This window comes from Artibeus jamaicensis, unplaced genomic scaffold (genome assembly GCF_021234435.1).
Source record: "Artibeus jamaicensis isolate MK-2021 breed Jamaican fruit bat unplaced genomic scaffold, CSHL_Jam_final scaffold_916, whole genome shotgun sequence".
NCBI classification, from domain to species: domain Eukaryota; kingdom Metazoa; phylum Chordata; class Mammalia; order Chiroptera; family Phyllostomidae; genus Artibeus; species Artibeus jamaicensis.
In genome coordinates, this window is record NW_026522059.1 from 42,129,304 (window position 1) to 42,151,643 (window position 22,340).

At 35.9% G+C, this 22,340-nt stretch overlaps 1 long non-coding RNA gene across 2 annotated transcripts; it reads right to left on the reverse strand.

Moving 5' to 3' along the window:
• Positions 1 to 227: 227 nt before the first annotated feature.
• Positions 228 to 22,209, reverse strand: LOC119040487 (uncharacterized). Of its 2 annotated transcripts, none has more exons than XR_008390803.1 (4): positions 22,090 to 22,209; positions 3,738 to 3,825; positions 1,748 to 1,852; positions 228 to 1,254 (listed from the first exon to the last, which is right to left on the reverse strand). It is a non-coding gene; the product is annotated as an uncharacterized LOC119040487 (long non-coding RNA). The 2 variants fall into 2 exon arrangements; XR_008390804.1 differs by having other exon boundaries at positions 1,748 to 1,856.
• Between the last annotated feature and the right edge of the window lie 131 nt (positions 22,210 to 22,340).

Here is a 22,340-nt window from a genome sequence, read left to right on the forward strand (position 1 = left end):
CAAGTGTCCAGCAGTAGATGAGTGAATAAAAATGGTGATATACAATGAAATACTACTCAGCTATAAAAAAGAAGGAAGTCTTACCTTTTTAAAATTTAATTATTATTCAAGTACAGTTTTCGGTCTTTTACTCCCATCCCAGCCCACCCATCCAGTGCTCCCAACCTCCCTCCCATTTCCAACCCCCTTAGTTTTTGTCCATGTGTCCTTTATACCAGTTCCTGTAAATCCTTCCCCTTTTCCCCTGAAATTCCCTCCCCTCTGGTACTTTCAGCCTATTCTCTATTTCAGCGTCTTTGTTTTTATTTTGCTTGTTTGTTTGATTTGTTGTTTAGCTTCCTGTTAAAGGTGATATCATATGGTATTTGTCCTTCAACAACTGGCTTATTTTACTCAGCATAATGCTTTCCAGTTCCATCCATGTTGTTGCAAAGGGTAGTAGCTCCTTCTTTCTCTCTGCTGCATAGAATTCCATTGTGTATATGTACCACAATTTTTTGATCCATTCATTTACTGATGGGCACCTAGGTTGCTTCCAACTCTTGGCTATTGTAAATTGTGCTGCTAGAAGTCTTACCTTCTGAAACAGCATGAAACAACCTGGATAGTAGTATGCCAAGTGAAGTAACCCAGTCAGACTAAGACAAGTAGAACTAATGAATAAAATAAACAAACAAAATAGAAGCAGACTCACAGATACAGAGAACAAACTGGCAGCTGTCAGAGGAAACTGGGGTTGGGGAGCTGGGTGAAAAAGATGAAGGGATTAAACAAAAGCCAAAAAAACAAAGCCTTATAGACATAGATAATGGTTTGGTGATCACCAGAGGGAAAGGGGGGGTGAGAGGAGGTAAAAGAGAGTGAAGGGGGATAAATGGTGATGGAAGGAAACCCGATGTTGGGTTGTAAATATGCAATACAATGTATAGATGATGGATTATAGATTGTATTCCTGAAACCTATATAATTTTGTTAACCAATATCACCCCAATAAAATCAATTAAAAAATATCAAACAGCAAAAAAAAAGTACCACCTGTGCTCATCCAAAATCAAATTCCTGTTTATGGCTAGATTTTAGGACCTTGCACTGCTTCTACCAAAAAGAATAAGAGGTTTTCCGGGCCCCGGGGGAAGGAACACGGAGCCGCAGCACTGTCGGAGGTGAGCGTGGTTGTCATCAGGAGCGGCTGCACCGGCATAATAAACACATCTCGACTCACAGCGTTGCCATGGCCAATTGAACAGGAGTTTCCTGAAAGCCAATGAAAATAAAAATTCAGGTCTGGGGAACAAAAGCCTGTCTGGAGCCACAATAATAAATAGTTTCAGTCCTCTCTCAAGTCCCAGACCTGAAACACTTTACAGACAAAAGCTTCTTGAATAAAGGAAGGCAAGGTGAACTTCAGAATGAACCTTGCAATACATCAATTATGTGTACCCTGTGAATTTTTTCCTAACCATAATGAAAGGGTCATAAAACTAGTTACCAGGGTAATTTTTCTATGAAATGAAAATGCCAAGTCTTTTAAGGATTATTAGGAACTGCCTCTGAGCTAATTCTTGGGACCCCAAAACACTGCTCTGTACCCCCAGTCTTACATGGGCCTTATGGGCTGCAGAAAAGCGGGGCCTTCACATTATCCTCCGAAAAACATTGAAGAAGCACAATTCCATCTGTGGTTATTTTAACAGTTCCTGAGTGTATAGTTTGGACAAACACCTTCAGAAGCAGGCAGCATCCCTACCTTGATGCCTCCGCCCACCGAGGAAAACCAGTGGTGAGGCAGGACCAAGTGGCAGTTTGGGGGGGCTCTCTCGTCACTGAGCAGCACATCTTGAATCTCAGTCTTCTACCTCATTAGGGGTAACAGCAAAGAGTAGGGTGACCATCATGAACTTAAAAGATTTAGGGGATAATTTCTCTCAATTTCAATTTAGTTATGCAATTCAACTCATGCAAAAGTGAACAGGTCTAAAATAGAAAACTTTTTGGGCTTTCGTTTACCTGAAAAAATGCTAATGTTGCTTTGAGATTAGGCATCGCTTTCTTCTAGCACATCAGAGATATTCTTCTGTCTTCTACCCGACATTTATGCTTCAGAGAAGTCACTTGTCAATCTAAAGGCTGCTACTAGGATTTTCTTCTTTGATTCTCCAGTTTCACTTTAATGATTTTAGGCATATGTTTCTTTTTATTTAAGCTGCTTGGGGTTCATTGGGAGTTTGAATGTGAAGATTGAAATGGTTCATCCATTCGGGAACATTATAAGCCATTATCTTTTGAAATATTGCTTCTATCTCGTTTGTTCTTTTCTCTTCTTCAGAAATTCATGTTTAGATCTTCTCCATCCCTCTGTTTTTTTAATTTTTTATTTATTAATTTGAGAGAGAGAGAAACACTGATTTGTTGTTCCACATGTTTATGCATTTTTTGGTTGATTCTTGTATGTGCCCTGACAGGGGATCAAACCCGAAACTTTGCCTTCTTGGGACAAGTGGTCAATACAAATGAGCTACTTGGCCAGGGACCTTCCTCTCTTTTAATAGCTTCTTAACCTCATTTCTATTTCATATCAGCTTGTCTTCTTATGCTTTACTCTGAATGATAACTTCTCATCTGTCTTGGTGTTCTGATTTCCCACTGATTTTTCTCTCAGTCATAGCTAATCTACAATATTATTAACATCTGCATTGACTATTTAATGTAGTTAATTTATTTTAAGTTAATTTTAAACTTACTTTTAATAGAATTTATAAATTCTTGAGAGCAATACTTAGCTTATATACTTAAGCCTTCCTACTATTTCTAGAACATTCATCTATAGCCATAAATCTTTCTCTAGACATGACTTTAGCTACATACTACAATTCTCATAATGTAATATTAATCAGTTCAAATTATTTTTATTTTACATTGTAACTTTTCTTTAGTTCAAGAATTAGTGATTATATTGCATAACTGCCAAGTTACTTGTTTAACTCCACATGGTTAAATAACAAATTGTTTATATGAGTCCTTTGAGAGGTTGCCCAAGGTACACCAAAGTTTTGTAAATATTTCACATGCATTATGATTGTGAATTTATCTATTTTATTTTTTAATGTAAATTCTAGCTTTATGCATTTTGTGACTATACTGTGTTGTATGTGTATATATATATTTCTGATGTAATAGCTTGTTCATTAATTCTCTCTATGGCCATGTCTAATTGGTTTTTACAAACTGTTAATTACATTTTTGTTTTCAGCTATTATATGCTTTCATTTTAGAAATTCTATTTAGTCACTTTTATAGTTATTCAGCTAAATTCTCAATCTTCTGTTTTATTTCCCTGAGCATAACAGTCATAGTTATTTCAATGTAAATAGAAATAATAGTAACTTTGGTAACTCTCTCATCTGGATTTCTCATTGATTAGTTTCTATTACTCATTATTTTTCTTGGTTATGGATCATGTTTTCTACTATGCAGTGCTATTTATATACTTATGTATATTTACTGACTACTAAATATTGAACATAAAGAGCTGGAAGAATCACTGGAACTGGTAATGGTGTATCTTTCTCTAAAGAGGATTCACATTGATTTCTGACAGGAGCTTAATGACAAAAGAAATCCCATATCATCTCAATCCAATTGGAAAGGGAAAAGATTTTCACTGGTAAGAACAATTTATTTTCAGTAGAGCTTATCTTTTAAGGTATAGACTTTCAGAGTGAGCCCTGGACACTTACCAGGAACTTTAATGGGCCTTGAATTCCAATTTTTATTTCTAAACCTGGAACTAATTGAAGATGTTTTCAGGGTCTTAGACTTCAGGATCTACAAGAAAATTGTTCTTTTTAAAATCCAGAATCACCTTTTGGGTATTTTTGTTTTCTTACATATTGGTCCCTTAATTCTTCATACACTTGATTGCTCTCTGATATCATTAATGATTTTTAAAATATCTTGCACACCTTCTTTACTTCCTCTTCAGTGTAATGTTGTCTGAATAGCTTAGAAACTCAGTATTTGAATGACAGTGATTTCCATGAGGAAAACAGTGTTTTTTTTCTGAGTTGATAAAAAATGTCACACTACATTTTCTTCTAAAACAAGAATAAAAGAATTTAAATGATAGATGAAAATGAAATGTTAATTCCATCAGTATTTGAAATATTAACAAGGATATCTCTCTAGATTATAAAATGTGTTCAGAATGCAAAGAAACTATTCATACATAAGATTTTTATATCTAATTTATCTTTTTTCATCCTCTTAAACTTATAGAGAATTGGAAATGTAAAGGCAGAAAGGGTAGAAGAGAGTAAGAGGGATTTTTATGTATCATTTCTCATTAATCATCTATAGATTAATATGAAGTATCAAGCAACTAATTTAGAATAGCATGATGGTTTCTAAAAGCTGGTTTTGTAGAAATAAATTCTTTACAGAAAAATAATAATACAGAAAAGTTATATTTTATCACTTAAAGTTCACAGTGTACTACCCTGATGAATCAGATATCTTTTATTTATTTTGTATTGGTATTTTGACTTTTAACTGCTTAAAAGTACTTAGGAGATCCAGGGGACACAATATTAGAACTGGTATATTTGTGCTTTAATCATCTACAAAGTTAAGTTGGATTGAATTTGCACACTATTCTATCTTGGAAATTGTATACTTGGGATTAAAATTCAAACTAAATAGTATTCTCTGTTTTTTATTATAGAAAAACTAAAAGTCACAGATCATTAATATAATATACATAAATGACTACCTAATTCATAATTATTTTATTATTTTCCAAACCGTACTCAGTTTGCTCTCTATTTTTGAATTCTGTCAACAGAAAGAAAGAAAACTCAGAAAGACCAGTAGAAAATATAGTATTTAAGCAATATACCTTATCACAGAAATTGTGAAATTTCTGCAACAGGGAAACTTCAACAAATGGTGAACTTTAACAATGTAATCACCTTGATGGCCCCGGTGCCTGATAGCACAGCAGCCAAGGGCTTTCTGTTAGTCGTTTTTAAATATGGATCAGTGCCCAATGTGACCATGAGAAAAATCCTTCATAAGGGAAGTTCAAAGCCTCCTTGTTAAAGAGATGCCATGCCCAGTGCAGGGGTGCAGATTCTCTAATGTGTTTCTGACTGCCAGGGGGAGAGATTGAAGAGAGAATTCAGAAGACTGTTTTCCTCTACAGTTCCTATAGCAACCCCAATTTTCCCAATTTCATACTTCTATTAAGCCTTTAGCTACCCCCAAACATCATTTTATCCACATATTAATATTGTTCATACAATAGCATAAAGAATTTTGTGAAAAATATTTGAAATATGGATAAATTCTATATTCCCATATCAAACACTACTACTTTAAGATTTTTAGTTCATGAATTAAATGATCTGTATATTTTCTTACTTGAGAACATTATTTAAAAGTGATGAAAATCATAATAATTTAGAAGCCCACAGAGGGCTCTTCAAATTTAAAAGTGGAATATTGGGAATTAAGATTTCTGAGTTGTAATTCTGATTTGCCCATTAATTCTTCCAACAAGGTGCCTTCTAAGGTACTTAATCCTTTCCAGTATCAATTTTCTCATTTGTAAAACAAAGCAGATTGGATTAGAATATTTCTTAGATTTCTTATACTTCAAATCACGTATTTGAGGTATAGACCATTAAAAATTTTGAGGAATTTCCCCCTATTCTAGGCGACTAAGGTAAAACTGAAGAGCGTCACTTTATGTGCAGTAGACCAGGACACGGGGGACTGAAGTCATGCCTCCTTAGTCCTTCATCAGCATAAGTAAAACTTGGGTCAATTGCTGTAACAACAGGTTTTTTCAAAAGTCTCAGTTTGATCAATGAAAGTACAGCCAAAGCCCACAAACTCCAGGAGCAGCTCCTTCTCCCCAGCAGGAATCAGGAGTTGGTTGGATGATGGGACGAACAACGTGCTACCTCTAGAGCTTCTGTACCCTCATCAGAGGTGAAGAGACCCGGGGAGCCGCTCCTCCCCATTCCCCAGACTCTCAGCCTTTCCACCACTACCTCTTTTGAGCCAATGGGAACTGACTTTGGTAAACTTGACAGGACTTGTGCTTCCTGTCTTCAGTCACAGGAAGCACAAATCCTATGACAGCAGTCACCCTCCAGTGTCTTATCACCAAAAGGTTCGGTCCTTCCCCTTTCCTCTCCCCTTTTTCCATCTCTCTCTAACTTCAGAAAACCTTCCAATGTGCCCTCTGGCTTCACCTTTTATCAGCAACAAATCTCCCTGCATTCTCACCCTCTCCTCTAAATGTTCCTTTTATGTTCTCGGTGTAACCAAACCTGACTCACCCTTGAGGACCTTCCTTCTTCTTCACCCTCTCAAATGTTTTCTTTCACTTTGTCCTGATGGAAAGGAGGACAAATGGTTGATCTTTTCTTCCTTGCTATTTTCAAACTGTTCTTCCCTTCCTTTGGAAGACCACTCAGGCTTTGAATCTTACATATCAGATAATCTTTTTATACTTCTATTTTCTTATTTTATTCATTTCTATTGATACTAGATCCTCAATTCTATCATTTCATTTATGAAACAAGAGACTTTCTCTAATTCTTGGCCATTTCAATATACAAGTAGCTAATCCTTCCCATTCTCTGCCTTTTACTTATTTGATCTCCTCTTTACAATGAATCTACCCACTACTCTCAAACACTAACTTTTATGGTCACACTCAAGATCTTGTCATTATCAACATCTATAGAACAAAATGGCAACCTTGATTTAGATGCTGATCTGTGGCACTAAATATAAAGGCAATCAGCTGCTCCGATCACCAACAGGAACTTATTCAGTGACAGCCAACCCTAAGCTCCTTAAGACACTGAAAATGCACACTGGCCTGAAATGCTCCCCCTGTTGAAACATAAGAGATGGAGTCACTGTGTCTTTTGCTTTTAATAGAGGAAACCAAACAAAGATGCGTATTAAATCTCTTTGTAGTATTTACACCTGTGCTGTTTTAATGTGAACTATAAAATCCATAAACTTTCTAAAGCACAGACATGTACCCTGCAAGCACTAAAAAAATAAAAAATAAAATATGGGTGATGGAAGGAGTAGAGTATTCCTATGTTACTAAAAATAAATAAGAGCTTCTAGGAAAGTCTACTAGAGAAAATAGTAATTATGAATTTAGCTTTTACAAAGTACTTAAATGAGATTGACAAGGTCAGTGTGTTCAACTAGGGCCATAATTACCTAGGTTATTTAAATTTAACTTCTGAGTGCAAGTTATTGTCAAAATACAAGGGGTTTAGTTTACCCCAGCTCTGTTTGCTAATTACAGGCTTACTGTTAAATTAGGTCGTATTTCTCTGTAGCAGCAAGGTATTCAGACAAGAATCCCATGTCTCTATTAAACATTTACATTAGAACGGCCTGATTAGACCAGGATTTGCTTGGGTAGCACTGGCAGATGTTCTGAAAGGCTGTGGAAAGTGCAGTCACTATTTCATAGAAGATGGGCACCCACCTCTGACTATCCTAACATCAGATCAGGGCATGTGAGGACATGTGTCAATCAAGAAATTTAATGCGTGCTTCTCGGTATAATTCAGCACTGTCATCAATAGCCTGAGTACCTGTAATAAAGGTTATTTATTTTCCAACTGCCTCAGGAAAATATTGCAAGGATTCATAAAAGAAGTTCAGAAAACTTTTAGTTTTTTTTAAACTCAGTGTTATGGAAATAGAAAGCTATTCAAATCTTTATAATCATAGTTTTAATATTAAAAACATCCACATGAGTTTCCTTTATGCTAATGGACGCACATCTCCCAGACTGGACAGGAAGAAAGAAAACAACGTCTGTTTGCAGATGACATGATCTTGTATACAGAAAATGCTAAGGAATCCACTGAAAAACATGAGCACTCTACGCAAGTTCAGCAGTGTTGTAGGAAAATCAACACACTAAAATCAGTGCTTTACACGCTTGCAAAGAACAATTGGAAAATGAAATTTAAAAAGCAATTCAATTTACAATAGCAGCAAAAAGAATAAAATACTTAAAAACAAATTTAACAAAAGTATAACAAAACTTATGCCTGAAAACTACAGTATATTGTGGAAACTACAGAATCACATAAAAATCTTAATATTCTTAAAATAGTACTCCCTAAATTGATATCGAAATTTAATACAACTCTTATCAAAAACACAGTTGCTTCTTTGAGGAAATCAACAAGCTGACCCTAAAATTCACATAAAAATGTAAGAAAAAGAAGAGCAAAAAATTTTAAAAAAAAGAATAAAGTCGTACTGAATTTGTCGCACACTTCAACAAGTTCGATCATAATAAGTGTTGGTGTTCGTACTGACTACAAACTACAGTAGTCAATAAAGAATGGTATTTACATAAATAAAGATTAGTGGTATAGAGTTAAACACCCAGAAATAAAGTTTAAAATTTAAACATGGTTACCAGATGGCCTAGGAATTTCTCTCCTAGACATATATCCAAGATCAATGAAAACATAAGTCCCCAAGAAAACTTGTGCAAAATATATAGAAAAAAGTATTATTCATGATTCTAAAACATAAAAGTACCCAAAATGTCTATCATTTGATTGATGGATAAATGAAATGTGATACATCCAATAGGAGAATATTATTCAGAAAAGTAAAGAAATAAAGTATTGATACATGATCAAGATGAATGGCCCTTTAAAACATATGCTAAAGTAAAGAAGCCAGTCACAAAGACTACATATATTATTTCATTTATATGAAATGTCCAGAATAGGAGAATCTATCTAGAAAGAAAGTTAGCTTGTTGCTGCACTGAGCAGTAACTACAGAAGAATAGGCAGTGACTGTGACTGGGGGTATCAAGTTTCTTTTTGGGGCAATGAGAATGTTTTGAAAGTGATTATGTTAATGGTTTCACTATTTTGTGTTTATACTCAAAACACTGAATTGCTCACTTTAAATGTGTGAATATTAAGATACGTGAACTATATCTCAATAAAGCTCTTATATAAAAATTTTAAAAATATATAACTGTAGTCTGAAATAAATGAACAATGTATCAGAGTAGAAACTACAATCCATTGCTCAATGGAATAAAATGTTGGCATTTGCATAAAAATGTTAAATGTTTTTATACAAAGCAGGGTAGACTCAAGTAGACAGCGAGGAAATTAGAGTTTTCTAGATTGTGTGAAGCAGGAATAGCTAGCTGCCTGGTCTTTTTTGAACAATCTGAGCCTTTATGAAAGCAGCAGACTTTCTCAGGGTGTTGGTATATTGGGTGAAAAAGCTTAGTAACTGAAGAGAAAATGCTTCCAAGCTTCGGAGAAGTGTCTGTCCCAGAAAAAGGAAGTCAGATAATGGGCAGCCTCTCGCAAAAGGTGTAAGAAGTAAGGATCAGAAAATTCACTGTATGTAGAAGGGAAGGAGAAGAAAAGAAGTGACATTTTCAAAAGTTTAAACAATTAATAAAAGGCTATGTATGTGACTTCAGTAGTGCATTTCAGGGATCGACTGGGCAAGGTGTTTGGGAAGACATAATCTGGACTGGACAGAAATGTCAGGCCTGCATTGAAGGTGCAGTTGTGAAGCTATGGAAGACATGGGGGCCAGAGGCCCAGTGCCATCCAGGATGTATTGACACATGGGACGGGAAGGAGGAGAGGGTCATGCTGTCCCTGCGGCCAGTGCTTCCCCGCAGGGGGTAAACAGACCACTGTGGGCACATTGGCTAATTCTGGATCATACCAGACTTTTAAAATTTATGTACTTTTATGCTTTATGTATTTATAACTAGCATCTAATACACAATCTTACTGTACTCGTGCTTAGAGGATGGCTGAAGGAAGCAGAGTTGAGCGGATCTGTCTGACAGAGACGGCATCTACCACAGGTGGTCCCAAGATGGGACACAGGCCTAGGGCTCAATCAGAATGAGAGTAAATGAAGGAATGACATTTTGAGAAAAATGTCTCAAAATGATAATTGCCCAGAGAAGTACTCTAGCTGTACTAAAACCCTAGCTGTACTAAGGGTTAGTACCCTTAGCTGTACTAAGCATTTTTTATAACCAAACCTTTTGTTATGTGATGCTTAGCTTTGAGAGAAAGCTGGTATATCTGGGTGTACAACAGGTTGCACTGGAAATACGTGAAGTGAGTTGAAGTAAACATCTACTCAGGCAAATATGGGGCCTACTGGTACTTTCCTATCCATATATGAAAGGAAACAGTAACTTTCATTTATACAGGCATTTTGAATATAAAATGAGAAAGAGAATTTTGAGAGTACCTATACTTGCGGTACACAATAAGATATTTAAGATTACTGATTTTGAGAGAAAAAACATTGTGTCAATAGATATTTCATCAGATAAGTAGTGTTTAAAGGCTTTCGGTTTCATAGTCTCCTTAAGGAGAAAACTTCCTTCTCCTCGCGGGGACCCTCTCAAACAGCAGACAACCTGCTGTGGCTTCTCCACCTACATCTGAAGAGGAAAGTGTAACTCAGGCTGTCAGAGATTCCTGGACTTGTGGGTTCATTGCAGCATTAACTACAGTAGCCAAGATCTGGAAACAGCCCTGGTGGTGCCCATCAGCAGATAGATGAGTGGATTAAAACACACACACACACGTACACACACACACACACACAAAACAGAGGTACATTTACATAGTGAAATACTACTGAGCTATAAAAGGAAATAAAATGAAAGGAAAAGGAAAGAAAGAAAGAAAGAAAGAAAGAAAGAAAGAAAGAAAGAAAGAAAGAAAGAAAGAAAGAAAGAAAGAAGAAAGAAAGAAAAAAGGAAAATAACATCTTACCTTTTGTGACAGTGTGGATAGACCTGGAAATTATTATGCTAAGTGAATTAAGCTGGTCAGAGAAAGACAAATACTATGTGATCTCACTTATACGTAGAATCTAATGAACAAAATAAACTGATGAATAAGATAGAAGCAGAAGTATGGATATGTGCAGACAGACAGCTGTCAGAAGGGAAGAGGGTTTAGTGGCTGATGAAAGGTGGAGAGATTAAGCAAACCCCCCTAATATTTATATGTATACATTTACATATACATAATATATAATGTGTGTATGTATATATATACATATATACAGGTGGAGGTGGACAAAGTGGGCATAAATGAGAACAGAAAGTGACTTGTTTTGGCTGACAGGTGCATGAAGCAGTGTGCAGATTATATTTTGTTGAGTTGTACACTAAAAACTTGTATGGTTTCTTAGAGCAGTGTCACCCTAATAAATTCAATAAAAATAAAAATACTCTGCAATGCATATTTCATGCAGTATTTCTGGTTATCAGGAGAGCCTTGCAAAAATGATTATTATCTGTATTTTTAAAAATACAACTCAAATAAAAAGTAATCTTAGAGTCAATTGGGAAATATATATAGTGAGAAAATGATTTATTCCAAATACATTTTCAGTCAATTATCTTTTATAGTTACTTGGCTTATTCTGGCTAACAGCTCTAAGACATTTAAATCAGTAATGTATGACCTCTTCTTTGTATTTAAACAAAGCGTTTAAGAGTGAATGAGAAACTCTACAAAATTATTTTGGAGAAATGAAAAACATTAAGTTTAATAATCACCACCTGATATAATATTTCTCCATTTCTAATGGGGAAAGCTTTGAGAAGCTTTGTAGAACACCCGTCATTTTAATAATGTTGTTTTTACTGAATATTTTAAATCCGAGAAAGAGTTAAACTTTAAATGAAATAAATATGTAACTTAAGCAGAGAAATAGATGTATTCCTCATTGTAAGTGAACGTTGTCAATTGTATAATTTTTAAAATACTTATCCAATATATTGAGGTCTAATTGGGAAATAAAGTTATTCGATATTTAAAGTGTACAATGTGAGGGTTGATGCGTGCATCCTAAAGGCATCCCCCCAAGTTAATACATACATTCATCACCTCACAGATTTACTTTATTTTTGTTGAGAACATTTAAATTCTATTCTCTTAGCAAATATTAATTACATAATGCAGTGTCAACTATCATTACGATGTTACACATTAAATCCTCAGACCTAATGCATTTTATAAGTGAAAATTTATATTGTTTTTTAAAGTGCATATGTTATCAAGGAGACTCATTCAATGGATTAAAGCTCATTTTTTAGTTAGACTGCTAGTTTACAGAGAGAATTTAGAATATAATTTTCACAATAATATTAATGGAAATATGAAATATTTTAATTGTTTTGGGAGCCTCTGAGCATATAAACTTAAAAAGTTATTTTACTTACTGGACCACTTTGTTATGTAAAATAATCACAAGTGTATTATAATCATGGTACCATTAAAGGAGAGGTCAGTATGCTATGAAAATGAATTGTTCAGCAAGGACTGCGTTAGACGTAAGAGTGGAAAACTAACAAGAAAACAAGAAAACCTAAGGAGATTAACTGTCAAGTTCTGCATCTGTTTGTTAGGGTGAATAGAGAGGCAGCATTTTGGACTTGCCTTTCCATTCTATCCATTAAAATTCATGTGTGGCTGTGTTCTTTAAGTGATGCTGATAAGAACTAAATGGAAGTTTGATAACCATCTTCTTCAATGGTATTTCTAATCAATTCTGGGACTTGAAGTTATGGAAATCCATTTCATATGCAGCACTGTGGTCTCTTGAACTTCAACACCAGAGGATACAAGTGCCACACCCCCTCATCCTGACAGCAAGTGCAGAGATGCTGGTGTATCAGCATAAAAGCCCCAGGCGAATGACTAGGATGGAAATGAACTTTTCAAGGTAAAGACTACTTTATGCTGCTTCGCAGAGGTTGAGCTCGGGGAAAGTGTACGATAAACAATATTAGCTAGTAAATAAGGCACTTGTAAGTAAGGCCCTCTCATGCTTTTTGAGCGGTGAAAATGTCTGAAATATAATTCAATATTCCACAGATGGAATTTAAGGCAAATTATCTTGGGAGTTATTTGAGTTTGAGGTCTTCTCCCTTGCTTTGTTCCTTCCACTCCTTCCTCCCTTTTTTCTCCCTTTAGCTCTCTCTCTCTCTTACCCTGTCTTTATTTTTGGCTAGGACAAAATTCTTTTCTAATGTTATTTTACTATTTTAATAATAATTGTGGAATTTATGGTTTCTAATTTTTGTATCACGAAAATTTGTAAAGGAAGTCTCTACAAAAATTCGTGGTTACCGGAGGCCACAAGGGATGAGTGGCTGCACTCTCACTAAGGGAAGTATGTCACAGTAACGAGGCAAACAGCTACAGATGAAGGTCTCTGTGTGGCTCAGAAAACACACACATGAACTCATCCATAGCCACAGGAAGAACCATACACACATGCACGAGAATGAATCAGAGGTCAGTGATTGTTTATGACGTTCTTAACAGACCTACAACTTTAAAAGTTTTTACTTGACATTTATATTTTTTGCCTCAAAATTTATTTTTGATTGCATCCTTAGAGACTGCATAAAATATCTTACTTAAAAAAAAACCCAAAAACATCTTACTTTTCAGAAGTGCTAGTTCTGGTGCCACAAACATACACACACACACACACACACACACACACACTCTCTCTCTCTCTCTCTCTCTCTCTCAAAAAAATCAGCTCCTCTTTTCTGGATTCCTTGATTTCAAAGCTTGCCTCACATAAAGGATAGCTACAGTCTTTCTCAGGAAGCATCCCCACAAAATACTTGAAAAGATCAGTTAAGGTTACACCAACATCTCCAACCAAGCTCTCTTTGCCTTCTTTATTGTTACACTTTTTGTCTGCACTGAGACAAAAAATGACAGCCTTCTTTATTTGCTTGGTTTCTTCTGGTGTGGAACATTTTCTAACTTTCATGTCATAAAAAATACAGCATACATCATCAGCAACTTGCATTCCAGGTGTTCTTTGCCATAGTGGTTGCAAGGAGGAGGAGGAGGGAGCCATCTGGCACAGAGTCTGCTGGGCATCTTCACAGCAGCAGAACCACACAACTGAGCATGGAGACTGACAGTATTGTTCTTAAAACAGCAACAAACAAAATCACAACAAAAATAAAAATATCTACTGAGGATAATTTTAAAAGTTTAAAAAAAACAGAAAACTTAGAAAGAAAAGATGAAGGAAAGGAGGAAAGGAGAAAGAGAAAGAAGTAAATAAATATGGAAACAGGTAGTACCTATGTATAAATTACATATCTAACATATAAATATAGATATAGATAGTGCCTATTTTTAGGTGTTATAGAGACAGTGATAAAAATTTTATGGCCCTGGCTGGTGTAGCTCAGTGGATCGAGCACAGGCCTGCAAACCAAAAAGATCACAGTTCGATTCCCCATCAGGGCACATGCCTGGGTTGCAGGCGGCCAGTTTGCATCAGGGGACAGTTCCCAGCAGGGGATGCACCAGAAGCAACCATACATTGATATTTCTCTCCTTCCCTTCCCTTCTAAAGATAAATAAATAAATTTTAAAAAATTCAAATGTGTGTGTAAGACATTGAGATGAAGACATTGCATGTATGATGTGAACAAAATGAAGAAACTCATTCAAAAAAAATGAGGAGTGGCTTAGGAACCTCTGGGACAACTTTAAACTCTAACATCAGAATCATAGGGATGCCAGAAGTAGAAGAACAAGACCAAGAAATTGAAAACTTATTTGAACAAATAATGAAGGAAAACTTCCCCAATCTGGCAAAAGAAATAGAATTCCAGGAAGTCCAGGAAGCTCAGAGATTCCCAACGAAACTGGGTCCAAAGAGGGACACACCAAGGCACATCATCTCTAAGTTAACCAAAATTAAAGATAAACAGAGAATCTTAAAAGCAGCAAGAGGAAAGGAGAGAGATGCTTATAAAGGAGTGCCCATAAGACTGTCAGCTGATGGAGCTGGAAAGAAGTATTTGAAGTCATGAAAGGCAACGACCTATATCCAAAATTACTCTTGGCAGCAAAGCTATCATTTAGAATGGAAAGCAGATAAAGTGCTTCCCCGATAAGGTCAACTTAAAGGAGTTTATCATCACCAAGCCCTTATTATATGAAATACTAAAGGAATTTACTTAAAAAATAGAAGATCAAAAACTATGAACAGTAAAATGACAACAAACTCAACAATTGTCAACAACCGAACCTAAAGAAAATGAAAACAAAAACTGAGCAAACAACTAGAACAGGAAGAGAATCAGAGAAATGGACATCATATGGAGTGTTTTCAGTGGGGAGTGGGAAGGGAACAATAGGAGGGGGAAGGTACAGGGAAGAAGAAGCATAATTGGTAGGCATAAAGTAGATGGGGAGAGGTTTAGAATGGTTTATGAAATGGAGAAGTCAGAGAACTTATATGCACAACCCATGTGTATGAACTAAGGGCAGGGGAATGCTGGAGGGCTGGGGGGTGCAAGGAGGAGGGGGTATGAAGGGAAAAAATTAGGAAACTGTAATAGCATAATCAATAAAATATACTTAAAAAAACAAAAAAGCAAAATGAAAAAAAGACATTATATGTGTGATGTGTACGACTTTCCAATGTGACCCTTGGGGTACACAAGAAATATAAAATTTTGTCTTTTTATCATGAGATCTAAGTCCCATGTTTTTTTGATGCAGAAAAATTAATGTCACCGATTGATGTTCTCAAATTCAGTAATTTCTCAGTCAATTCAGTTTTAAACTCAGTTGCTTTGAAGCTCTGCCCAAACGCCATGCCTCTGGACCCGTCTCTGAGTGTTCCTGGCTCCTGGTCGACAGTTTCAGGCAGTACTCTGTTCTCTGCAGACATCCACTAACAGTGGCCCTCAAACTTGGGTCTTGAATCTGCATCAAAATCCTCTGGAGAGCTTGTTAAAATGCAGACTGCTACCCCTTTACCCAGAATTTCTGAGTCAGTATGTCTAGAGAAGGATCTGCTCTCACAAAGTACCCACTGATGCTGATTCTGCTAGTTAGGGACCACACTTTCAGAACCACTGCATTAAGGCATATTTTGTATGTGCTGATCTTTCCTTTATAGATCTTATTATTGCAGATGGTTCACTAGGTTAATGCCACACCTAAATCCCTATAGAATCTTGGGAGACTGTCCTAGACTGTCTCTTTACTTTTGGTGAACTCAGAGCATTGAGGAGCCTGGCATAAGCCCCTTCGGCCTGGCCGCATCTACTACCCTTTCTGTTTGCTCCTCATCCTTCCCACTGTATGTTTACACTTCAGTAAGGAAATGGGACCCAGATCCTATTCACCTCTAAAATATATCTAAGAGCCCCTTTATTCTCTTATTCACCCATGGGGGCTTTGTCCAGAAAAGGAAAGGAAACCCTAACTCTTGTCCTCCGGAACTCTATTTCTGATTCCCACGAGTGTTATCTCTGGAGAAGCATCCCTTCTCACAGCATTCTTTATCAAGGTGCGCTCTTGTTCATTTGTGCCTGCAGCACTGGGGGTTTCAGAACTATTTCTTCCAAGAAAAGCCTAATGAGTAAGCTATTAAGATTGACACTTCAAATTTTATCTGATATGGTTTTAAGGCCTGTTTTATAGATCACAACCAAATTTTCACTTTTTATTTTATATTTTCAGTTCCTCTGAGAAAATAAGGCTCAGTTTAAGATCTAATTTGAATTACGGTAAGGACACAGGAGAGAGGAACAGCAGGAAAAAATAAATCAGTTACATTTCACAATGTTACCCAGCTTAGATACATTTGGTTAGTTTTCCGGTGGAATGGCACACTTTGCTATCTTTGTGCTTTTGGTGAAATATTATTGATGTCCATTACTGAAAGAAGAAAGAAATACATTTCCACCGGCCATTGTTAGAATTTCTCTTGTCATTTTAAGAGTCATATCCATCACACCCGATTATAAGGATGATGAAGGTATCGTGATGCTCCCTCTGGGGCACAGTCACTTGTATGCTCAGGTGACCATCCCTGTCACACTTGAACAGAAGGCTCATGTGCAGAATCTCTCAGTTTTTTTCTTCAGAATCCACTCACTGGGGGCCCTGAGTAAAGAGCCTGAGGAAGCCAGAGGCCAGAGGGGTTGTATTTGAATGAAGTTAGCCTGAATCTAATTTGGCTGCTCTTCATATACTTAGAATCCCAGCACTGTATGTTACGTATGAAACGGTAGGTTAATTAGCATATATATTTTCACAAATACTGTACACTAACAGGGCCACATATTTAGTGGAAATATAAGATAATCTTCATGCTGCCTTCAGAGTGTCTACTAGGACTTCAATTTTAAGAGGACAGAAAATTAATACTCTATAGTGACCTAAGGAATGCTTATGTTAAAAGAAAACCCCATAGTCTAGAGTTCATAAAATGATCCCAAGCTTAAAAACTCTTAAAAATCAGGAAGGGAAGAGAGAGGAGAGAAACATCAATGTAGGCTTTATCTCACCCTACTTTTCTTCCCCTCCTCATCCACTGAGCTATACCAGCCAGGGCTCCAAGCTTAAAAACTCTTTTAAAGGAGTGATCTGTCAGTAATTAAAACTTAAATGGCATACATGTGAATGTAAATATGATTCAAGTATACACACATTTGTATGTGTATAATCACTCTCGTCCTTTTGTTTCATTTTATTATATTAAGAGCTACCACTCATCAAGTACAATTACAAGTAAAGCCTCAATAATGTGTCCTTAATGTATTATGCTGGTGAAGCAGAGATTGTCACCCAAACTGAATGGATGAGGAAACTGAAACTCAGAAGCGTTAAGGATGGTATTGTCCCCAAAGTACCTGAGCATGGTTTCAAACCTTTACTTGTCTAAATTCAGAAATTCCATAATTTTCTTGTCTTAATTCAGGCTCTTCAATTTTTCTTTGATTTTTTAAATTAAAATATAGTATTTATCCAACTGTTATAATTGCTCATGGACACCATGTGCCCATTCTAAGGAATTATCTATCATGCAAGAGAAGCCCAGGGCTAAATAAGCCTCCAGGGTTAGAAGAACAGAAAGAGTTCTGTTTTAAGTGTTCTCATGAGCTAGAGCTAGAACTAGAGCTAGAGCTAGAGCTAGAGCTAGAACTAGAGCTAGAGCTAGAGCTAGAACTAGAGCTAAAAAGAGAAAGAGAGAGAGAAGGGGAGAGAGCATGGCAGCTGTGTGATGGATACTGTAATTAGCTTGACTGTTGTGATCGAATTAGCTTGACTTTTGTGTACCTTAAGTACTTACAATTTGTTAATTATACCTTAATAAAGTTGAAAAGGAAAAGAAAAAAGAAAGGAATGAAGGCCACTGTGGCCAGGGTGTCCTTTATAAAGAGAGGCATTTAGAGAGGTTGCAGAGATGAGATTGTGTAAGGTCAAGGTTTGCATTTTATTCTAAGTGAGATAAGGAGCCATTGGAATGTGTTGGCCAGAGAAATGTGATCTAATCTAATTTATTAAATAGTTGCACTGTCTGTTTAAGAATGGACAAGACTGAAACTAGAGAGGCCAGTTTGGAGGTCATTGCCATATAATAGATATTAATGAGTTGGCAGTGGATCTGAGATAGAAAATAGATAAATGAGAACTGTATTTGGAAGCAGATTTAACAGGACTTGCTGGTAATAGTATCAAAGTGGATAAAATAAATTTTGTTAAGTTTTACTAATTATCTCTGATATTTAAAGCCCTGGTTTTACTGAACTGAGGTGATTATTAACGTTCAGGTAAGTAAAAAATGAGAAAATGTTAAAGGGACTTATCTAAGAAAAAGTTAAAGAAACATGAACAGTGAAAGGACAACAAACTCACAGTTATTAACAACCACACCTAAAACAAAAGCAAACTAAAAGGACAGCTAGATCAGGAGTGGAAACATAGAAATGAAGATCTCAAGGAGGGTTAGCAACAGGGGAGTGGGAGGAGGAGAAGGGGGGAGAAGGTACAGAAAATAAGTAGCATAGACAGTAGATAGAAAATAGATGGGGGGGCAAGAATAGCATGGGAAATATAGAATCTAAAGGACTTGAGACACATGATCATAAACTAAAGGGGGGGTAATGGTGGGGATGGGGGGATAGGGTGGAGGGGAATGAAAGGGGGAATAGAACAACTGTAACAGCATAATCAATAAAAAAATTAAAAAAAAAGAGAAGCGTTTTAAAAATAAGAGACACCTTAGCATTTATAAAAGGTGGTAAACAATGTCAGAGTTTCCATTCTGGCCATGGTGGCATTACTGGTACTGCTCTTATTCTCTTCACATTAACAACTAGCTCATTGGTCACATGTCTCTGATTCTCACTGACAAAGCTTTAGAAGACAGGCTTTAATGATTCAAGGAGATCCATAAGTAACTCTGTCAAAACAAAGTCCAAAACTCTTTAAAGGAGGACCAAAACTTCTCAAATTTAAGTAATAAGTTGAAAAGACTAGACACCTTGGGAACCAAAAATATTATCCATAACCAGGAAAGAGAATGAAGGATAAAGGATGGGTAGGTTTCCCAGACGACCGGAGGAAAAGCAGCCCTGAGCAGAGTGAGTTAGCTCTTCAATTCTACCAAGAGTAAAATATACACCATAGGTCACAATTAGGGACAGTTGGTAGCCATTGAATGAGAGAGTTTCTGTGTTGTGGGTTCTGTATTTTTCTATGAATTAGGCCTTTGCTGACAGTGACTTGAATAATACTAAGGAATGTGGAGAAAGAATAGACTGGAGAATATAACAGTATTGCCAGGGAATGTCAACATTTTACTCAGAGCCCAGGAACACGAGGGCACTAATCTGCAGATGTTGGGGTCTCCCAGGTGAGGACAAGGAAAGTGGGTGGTTGCTCCAGAGTCGGGACAGGGAGGCACAGATAGGAAGGGGCATCTCATCCACACTGAAGTCACCCAGATTCCATGCAGAGCTTGGGGTGGAAAGGAGTTGTGCTAGCCTGTAAGAAAGTTTTAAATGCTTATAAGGGCAAACAAAGGAAGAATAGAAAATAGAGTTAAGGGACCAATCCAAATTGGAACAAATGTAAGAAATACATAAGTAGTAAGAATCTAAATGAGTTAAATATTAAGAATCATTTAACTATTTAAAATATTGAGATGATGAACAAGAAAAAAGCTTCCCCCTGAATTATCAGAACATTCTTATATGCTTTTCTTGGCACATGTCACATCAACCCTCTTTCCTTTATAAATGAAAGTTTTAAAAACACAACATGAATATTGTTATATTTCTAACATTTTTGCAAGTAAATTAGAAGCAGGTACTAAAACTTTATTAGTTTAATGCAATCATGTGTACCATTGCCTTACATGTCTTTTTATGTAAATGACTGATTTTCCACATGTCCCAGGGGCGCTGAGAAAACTCAAACTTGACAATTCATTACTTTCGTAAATAGACTTATGAAACTCAATAATGATCTTAAACAGTAACATTATAATGTGTAATATTATATAAACATATCTATAATTCTTGAAATATAGCTTCCAATAAGGTATTACTTAGTCAATTATTTGAACAAATAAATGAAGAAAATATATAAGTATTTTGCTGAGTTTGATATTTGAAAGTTTTCATTTTGTTTTGTTTTCCTTCAATCTGACAGATTTATTTTTTCACATTTACTTAACCTAAGATCTAAACCTTACATCAATATTTAAACATTTGTTAAGTATATTTTTTCAGCAAAAGGTTATCTGCTACCAAATGTTAACATTGTCATATGTTCAAGTTCATGAATCCCTGTAGACAATGTTTTACATTTCTGCATTATTAATTTGACAATAGGAATATCATTTGGCTAAGGGCTTCACTAATGCAAAGCAAACTTTTAGCTTCATACTATTTTAATATTAACAAAATTATATGCATTATATTGTCCACATTTCACCAGTAAAATAGATGCAACAAGATGTGAAAATATAATTATACAAACAAAGCGGTCATGACATTGAAAAAAATGAATCTTTGGGGAATCACAGGTGTTAATGTGACAGAAATGACTGAATAGGAGACCTATGCAATGGAAAAAAATGAGTGTTTTGTAAGGTTTTGTAAGTGCCAAATGTTACTAACTGTAATGAGGATGTAATTAAAGTTAAAACAGTTTTCAAAACAAGATTTCATAGACATTTAAGTAAATAACTCAACTATCGAATTTAACAACCGATGACTTTCAGGGAAAAAAGAATTAGTTCTACTCCATTCTATTCAAAAACTATATTTTGCATCTATTCTGTGCCCAGCACTGTGCTAGATATAGAAAAGATAAAGGTGAGACTCAGTGTCAAGTACAAAACAAATATAGCTACAAAAATGCATGCACTAAGTTTAAATCATTTTTAAAACTACGCTCATACACAAATAATTTTTAAATTAATTTTGACTTATAAACTAAAGTCAAACAATGAGAAAAAATTATTTATTAATAATTTTATGAAGGTGGTCAAACCTACTTCCACATTCCCCCCCAAATCTAAATCAGACCCTGAATTATCTGCATTACTTTTCAACCGACATCCGAGTCACTGTTTGGTATGTGTTTCACAAACAATTATGATCTTGCTGTTTGTTGTGCCTGCTGCAACAGTACCTTGCACGTAGTGGAAAATACATAAATATTGGCAAGCAAATAAAAGAAACAATTAACAAATACTGAATAATAAAAGAGTTCTCCTGAGATCTTGCTAAAGTGATACAAAATGATTTCATTTTCTAAATGGAAGGCAAATTAAAATGATCTCAGATAAAAAGTAATTACTTAGAGCCCTGGCGTGTATGAATGAATCTGATCATTTTTCTTTTCATGAAACATAATTTAGCATATCTGCACATGAATAGCAGAGGAAAAATTAAATCAATGTATTTCAAATGGAAAATTCTGAAAGAATTCACAACCGAAGTAATCTCGCTAGTTAAAAAAAAAAAAACATGTCTTTTGCAATTAGTAAAATGTTCAATATATTGCAGAAGAGAGAGTGTCATCCGACCCAAAGTTTCCCTCTCTGACTGGCACATAGCCATTCTGTCGCTCACTCAGTGTGAGTCCTGAACGGGGGATTAGAAACATTAGCAGGAGCCTTCCACTCACCACCAACTCGTCTACTTACCTAAATTATGATTCACTGTTTATGCAAACGTGGTTTGGTTGCAATCTTGATTAATTCAGTTTCCATTCTTTGAACAGTATGCAATATGACCACATTACCTACTGATTTAAAATGCTTCTAGAATCCTCCAGTCCCTCATGATGAAACCAATACTCAACAAAGTTTATATGGCCCTGCGATCTCTACCTTTCCACCCTTTGGACTCAACTCTGGACCCTCCCTGCCTGTTTTCAGAACAGCCCTGCTGCTCC